The sequence below is a fragment of the Poecilia reticulata genome, chromosome 16, assembly GCF_904066995.2.
Source record: "Poecilia reticulata chromosome 16, P_reticulata-male-v2, whole genome shotgun sequence".
Lineage (NCBI taxonomy): Eukaryota > Metazoa > Chordata > Actinopteri > Cyprinodontiformes > Poeciliidae > Poecilia > Poecilia reticulata.
In genome coordinates this window covers 19,079,177-19,086,969 of record NC_088845.1, presented here as the reverse complement: position 1 = coordinate 19,086,969, position 7,793 = coordinate 19,079,177, and positions in this window count along the sequence as shown.

The following is a 7,793-nucleotide window of genomic DNA, read 5'->3' as shown; positions in this document are numbered from 1 at the left end:
CTTTTTGTACAATCGTTTCCTAATGCTGAATTGTTTTCCCAACTGAATTAGTGCACTCAAATTAAATGCTACATTTTCTAAATAATGCGGGAGATTACGCCTGTGCATTAAAACAAGACTTCTTAAGGCTTTAACACACATATTTACTATGGAAGTTGCTATAAACATATGGAGGTTCAGAATGTTTCATTAATTTATTTATTTTGTATGTCATGTAGCATGCAAATAATACATTTGCTAAATTGGATAGACTTTCACTGCTACTGATGCTACTATACCCTCTTTGATTTTAGGGGCTCAGACAATAAATGTCATGGAGAACATTATAGGTAAAGAAAAACCGATATGAACACATATTAACAATAATGCACAGTTGCATTATTCCTTGTATTTAGCAGCTTTTGTTGGAAGTATGATTTCTGACATAATTAGGTTGTAGGCTGTCTTTATAGTCAAAAACAGGAACAGAGGTGTTGCTTACCATTTTCATTACTGACATTGTGAGAAAATTAACTGTCTTTACTCTGTCCCACTTTTTATCTCATCTCTGTAGGGGACAGATTTTTTTTCCTGCAGGGTCTTCGTAATATCATTAGGAATATGGCAAACACCAAGTTTAAGACAACAATATCAGCCTGCCCCATAGCTGGCATGTATGAGACAGCAGGGATATCATGCAGCATGCTGGCTCTGTGAACACTTCTCACCAGTTCAATAGACTTATCAGGTCCCCTGAATAATTCACAGATGCCTGCCAAAATTTGTTCTTTCGAAAACATTTTGTCTCATTAACACATTCCTTGGTACTATGAAATTATGTGTCAGGCTGAGTGTAAGGTGCTGATAAAATGACTTTCTCTCCATGACACAGCTCAGATGGTACCTGCCCCCTCAAGCCATCTGAGCAGTGTAGACATCTGTGAGCTGCAACCTGCCAAGAACAAGCCTAATGTAAAAATATCAAAAAATATTCTGAAATGGAAAGACGGCTGCAGGGTCATTTGGACAAACTGCAGTGAAAAGCCTTCATGTCAAGAATGAGTTGTGTTTTTTTCCTCTGTCCCTGTCTAAATGAAAATGTACACTGCCAGGTCTCGAATTTATGGGTTTTTCTATGACTGCTCTGGGAAGCAGCTCTGAAAAGCTGTCAAGGCAAAAACCTGTGGAAAGAGCGCTTGTTACCAGACGCCAATATCCAGCTGCCATTTGAAAACGAGTTGCATTTGTGAGGAACATTTTTGTTGACATCACAAAGTGTCCATCAAAATTGGAAGATGTCAAAACACTGTACTGCATAATTCATCACAACAGCTACAACCCTTAATTTAATTTATTTAGATCCAGAATGAAATACATTTTTTATTTTTGTTTAGAACAATATTTATAGTTTTGTGGATGTGAATGTTTGGTAAGTGTTCACTTCTTTATGTTTTTCTTTGAATTAGTCAGATCATCTTGTGATGTTTTAAAAAAATATTGATTAATTTTTAATGCATTACTGATATTCAGTGGAGAAGCAAACCATTTTCAGAGGACTATTTAACTCTAAGAAAGATATCACTTATTCTCGTTTGTTCAGGGTTACCTTTAAAAAATCTAAGAATAACGCCATGAGGTTTTGTCGGTTGAAGTTGGACCCAAACACAGAGATACAGAGGTGGCAAATGAATTAAAAGGTTTAATGAAAACAAACTTAAAAAGCTAACAGGTAACCAGGTCAGGAGTAAAAGAAAATCCAAGTAAAGAAACCAGCATGGAGATACAAGGAGAACTAGGGAAAGTGACAGAGGTAAACGAGAGGATCCAGCAAGGAGTGGCTGAAAATGAGAAGCTATACTGGGAGGTTGCATGCTGAGACAAAGGACCTAGGGTGATGAGTTAGAGGGTTGCAGGTGAGAGTGAAGGGAGCAGGAGGCAGACTGAGGAGAGGGAGAGAAAGAGAGTGGCACAGGGGCGAGAGAGAGTACACAGGGGAAGAGGAAATAAGTCCAACTCTAAAGAATATAACTATACTAAAGAAACATATTAAACTAGAGTAACTAAAAATAACTAGAAACAGAAATAAACATAATTAGAAACATTAAGAACTGAACTAAAGCTAAACAGAAGCAAGATTGAGTTAAATAAAAGAGGAACAAAGAAACAGAAATAAATAACACCAAAACCCAAATGAACACCCCAGACCCTAACAGTAACATAATTTAAAACACATTAAATGGCATTTTAGCACAATAAGGTGATCTCTAATACATGTGATATAAGTGATCTAAAAAGATATTATTTATAATTTTTAGAAATAATATTGATCAAGATCTCTATAAAATTAAAGATTGCTCCTCCCTCTCATTCCTACTGGATTGGAAATATTTTTGCTTGCTTCTGGAGAACGTGTGTCTCACGTTTGAGGGGACAGAGTAAATCTCACAAGTTATAGGACCCCCTTATGATTTTTTTTTTTATCTTGTTTTATGTAATAGATCGACACAAACTGTTGCATAACTGTGAAGAGGAGGAAATAAAGAGATACATATTTTTTAGTATTCTAAAAGTGTGGTAAATTTGTATTCTGCCCTCTTGACTTAATACTTTGCCATTACAATTTTACTTATAAAGCTGTTTCTCCTCTCAATATTTTTTTTGTTGTTTTAAAATGATCTCATGCCTACATAACATTCATTGTTTTTGTTGTATTAAAAGTTCTGCACACCTACAGAATAACATTTTTAACAAAAGCTCACTCAGATTTGATGGAAAAGCAACTGGCCACTAACACCTCCACTAACTTTTGGCGGTGTCTCTGGTCCAATGCGCCTGAATCAAATGGAGGAGATATGTCCTTTTGCACAGACTTCCAAATTTTATCGTCATTTAATCAATGCATCTTCTTCCATGTTTATTGTGTTCCCTATAGGACTTTTCCAACAACAGCTGCTCTTGTTTAGTTTCTTCAGATACTGAATCCTTCTCAAACAACTGAATTTAAAGTGGATTTCAATTTAAAAAGGATGCTGATGATGGACCTACCAGGCAGGAGAGCTAGAGGAAGAACAAATAAGAGATTTATGGTGTGAGGGAACACGATGTGGAATTACGCACCACTTTGTGTAGTTCTATCTCATCAATAAAACTTTATGGATCCAACAAAATGTAAATAACCATAACCATATTGTAAGAAAGAAAGATACAAACTGATTCACACCACTATAAATGGTTTTCTAAAAGTCATTGCAGTTTTATGACAACTGTGTGATGCATCCAAGCTAATTGACAATCTTTCCAATAAGCACTCTCACGCCTCACTTCCCCAGTGATGAGATCATACTTCGCAAGCAGGTCTATTTATAGATCCGAGCGCCCGCACTACAATAGCCCCCATCCATTAGCAGTCTGTAAAAGCAGAGATGATGAAGCAAATAAGTAATCGGAGAGAAAAGACATTTCCTGTGTTGCGGGTGTGGGAGGGATGTCACGAACAGTGAGAGTCAAATAGAGACTGTTCCGGTCCACTTTCTCTGGCGGACTCACACTGCAGAGTGAAACGACCACCTGTTTGTCCGCAGAATCAACTAATTCTCTGATAAAAAAAATAATAACAGAGATAATAGTAGTAGTCTATCTCGCTACCTTTAGTAACATAAGAGGAACGAGCACAATAAAAGCTACAGGTCATATCAATCTTTAACAATAGAAAACATACCAGTCTTTTTGTGAACACACTTTTAGCACACCTGTCGCGTTGAATTTGTCGTCACATTAAAAATGAAAGGACTGCGAGTGGAGTGTTGACGGTGTACCTTGAGGAGGGCTGGATGTGATGATTGTCTGAAGTGGGATGAGGAGGACGCAGCTATAAATAGCATCCCTTGGTCTTCAGTTATAAAATCCCAGGCTTGTTGAGACACTGACAGACAAAAGTGTTGTCTTCTTCACTTCGAGGTCCCCGAATAATCTATGTTCTCCCGTCCAGCACATTGAACTAGATATGACAATAAGTTTTACTAGTGCTATATTGTTCTACTGTGTGTAAACGTATTAAATAATTAAAGTGGAACTATAAATTATATTCCAAACTTTTTCTGTGATAGATTCACCATAGCTATATGAAATTGCTGCATGAGAAGATTTAGGTTTATGAAAACGGTACTGTTCTAATGGTTAAAAAGCTATTGTTTGATTTTGTTGCATAACCTGAAGTTCAAAATGTGAACAGCTGCAGTGACGCACCTTCTAAAAATAACGTCATCTCCAAAAGACTATTAAAACGGGAACAGTGCCATCTAATGGTTGTACTGGCAATTGTCACATGGGAGAAGCTGATTTGCTTGTCCTGTTCATCAGTGAAATACAGTACAGTCTTTGATTTTTAGTAGTCTTTACACAGACTGTCTCAGTATAAAATGAAAAATATATATTTAACGCAAGCGGATCCATTAGAAACTATTTGTTAGTTTTTTTGTAAATTTAAAATCTTGTCAAAACAATCAACTGAAACCATACGAAAACAGCAACACAATATCACAGTATTGGGCTCTGATGTTCAAGAAAGTTCACCAAGTTCTTCTAAATCTCCTCAAATTGTTCTTCTTGTACCCTAGTTATATAGGTTAGCCTCTGCAGCCCAACACAAGATGCTGTCTCTTTTATCCATGTATTTATTAAGGGTACATCCATCTTCCTCCAAGGTTAGGGACAATGTACTAACCTGCAAGAGACCAAGGTCAACTAAAATAGAATGTTTTGTGTCAGTGCCTCTCGATGAATTCATTTTTTATTCCAGTAGTATAACCTCACCCAAAATATTTTCTGAAAAATCTAACCTTTAATCTAACAAGTGGGATGGAAAAATGGTCTGGAGAATTATTTTTTTTATAAATACAAGAACTGGTGGCACAATGTTTTGCACCCCCTCAAACAATCCCTTAATTAAAATAAATGTAAATTAAGCATAGGTCATATGCTATACCAACTACTTGTTGGGGAGGAGCTTCATGAAAAAAGCATATTGGGTTTTACCATATCAAATGTAAAGATGTGAAATTTGCTGCACGATGTAGTCTTTAATCAAAATTGTGTGCTTGAATCAGATGAGTCTCAGGTTGAGCTGTTACAAAACAAAGACTCCAGCTGGGTTTCACATGATACACAGGATGAAAGTGGAAAAGCACCTTTTATTCACTGTACGGTGAAAGTACTGTGACGTTGTAGGAATGCTCATCTTCAAAAGGCAGTGGAAACCTTGTTGTAGAATATGACAACACACATCTCTTTGAAATACCAGAAGATATGATATACAAAAATCTGGTGAACTCTGTCAGAAACTAATGTCACAACTCTACTGTTACAAAACACATTAGCAAATCAACACAGAAAATGCGTCACCAAACACAAACTCACCTTATTTTAATGGCCCCAGACCTAATTACGAGAAAACGTGTGAAATGAACTGACGAGAAGAGAGGATAAACAATTTGTCCAAATACTTTTGTTGTTGTTTTTTCATAACACCTGTATATTCAACAAACCCTTAAGTCGACAGGGACTTGGTAATTATGTGATATCTGGCTGTGCATCATTTTCATGGAAGAGCAATGGGAAACCGCCAACTCAAAATTTGCTCCGTCCCGCGGCAGCTGGCACTGACATGGCAAAGCGACATCACTTTCATCCCAGGATCCCGACTGTCCAGCTGTGTTCTATCTCTCATCCTGACAGACGTCTGCGAGAGCCAAACATCAGAGCGTCACACGGCACTGTCCTTCATGCACATCTGTGGAGGCTGTCTCTTCAAGACTTCACAGCTGTTATCAGGAAACAAAGGATCGTATCATTTTTCAGCAGGGTGTTTGCTTTGGTAAGAAAGCTGCGAGCAGTTTTAGTCCTGATAAATCTGTGGCCATCCGACTCTCAGTGTTTTGCTGTTTAGTAAAACCTGGGAACATTACTTCTGTCCTCATCTGTGCTCATTTTGCTCTTTTACTCTCTCCTATTGCCTCCCTCTTTCACACTTTTAGAGCTGTAAACTGGAGTTTGGTGAAAACAGAGGGCCAGAGTGGGAAGACTAAAGGCATGCACTTAGGCATCTGTTTTCTTCATTTGTGCCTTTGCTCCGCTGTTCCTCCACCTCCTAATTTAATTTGCGGGAACGCAGCTCCATCCCAGCCACCCCTGGTGAGATGTATTTCTGCTAGGGTTGCCGCGGCTTTTGTGGGGTTTAGTGACATATCCAGGGGATTACCTACAGCAAAGGTGATCAGTGTGATCAACGTTATCCACAAAACTCCAGCAACACTTTTCCCTCCTCTTTTCTTTTTTGTTATATCCACCACAACAAAACGTGAGACCACACAAAGAAGCTGGCGAACATTTATCACATTCTTTCTGACTCTTAATAATCACTAACTGCTGCCTTTCTTCGCGAACATTCTTTATTTCCAAATTCCACATCTATTAAATGGGAATTAGCTGTTGATGTACTTTAAAGCTCAGCACCCTGCAAAAGCAGTTTTCAAAATAGAACATTGTTCCAACGATTGAGCTCCATTCATGTTTCTATCCACTTTGACCAGGTTTCCTGTTGCTGCAGTAGAATAGAATTCAAATGGCACGCCATTGTCCTCATCGTGTTTTACGGTGAGGATGGTCAATACTGTCAGCTTCCTAAATTTGGCCAGAAAGGTCAATTTTAGTCTAATCTGACCAGATCAAACTTTTGTAGATGCTTGTTGTGTTCCCTACATGGCTTGTGTTGACCTATGAACAGGACTTTGTATTTCTTTCTTTAAACCATAGTTTACGTTTTGCCAGTAAGGCCACACTGATGGAGTGCAGAACTTATAGTCGTTCTTTTAACCAATTATCTCACCTGTCCGGTGAATCTCTGCAGCATCTCTAGAGTCAACAAGGAGCCCTTGGCAGCTTCTGTAAATAATGCTCTCCCTTGCCTGGCTTGTCAGCTTAGGTGAATGGTCATATCTTTGTAAGATTCCAGTTGTGCCACAATCTTTCTATTTTTGGATGATGGCTTGGATTGTGCTTTGTGAGATTTTTTTTTTTTTAAACTTAAGCATACGTTAAACACTTCACCTACCTCATCTCTGATTTTTCTGGTGTGTTTCTTGTTCTTGTGATGATGCTTTGCAACTCTGAGGCCTTCACAGAACATTTGCATTTATAGTGACATTAAATACATGCATATAGAAGTAATTTAATAAGCGGGGTTACTGCTGACGCCGGTTGGTTGCAATGGATTGCATTAGTTCAATACTTTGTGTTAATCTAGCTCACAAAGTCCCATTAAAAATCAATCAATCAATCAATCAATCAATCAATCAATCAATCAATCAATCAATCAGTCAATCAATCAGTCAATCAATCAAATTTTATTTGTATAGCACATTTCAGCAGCAAGGCATTTCAAGGTGCTTTACATAATTAAAAAAATAAAATAAAAACAGCATGTGACATTGAATAAACAGTAAGAAAGAGAAAGAGATGTACTGAAAAATGATGAAATTTGAAATGGTTCTAATTTGAAAAGTTGTGGGAAAAAAATTGAGGAATATGAATACATCTGCAAGGCACTTGGACTGAAAGATGCAAAGTTCTGCATAAAATTAGTAACAGTTACACCTAAGGGATCATTTCTAAATTAACCCTTAGGAGTTTTTTTGAGTTGTCTTCATTAAGTCACTACAGATGTTCACATACCATTGTTTGCAATTGAGTTTTCTGGGAATTGTGACTGTGTGCCTGCCACAGAAACATTTAGTCACAGACGGCACCATAAAGAGATT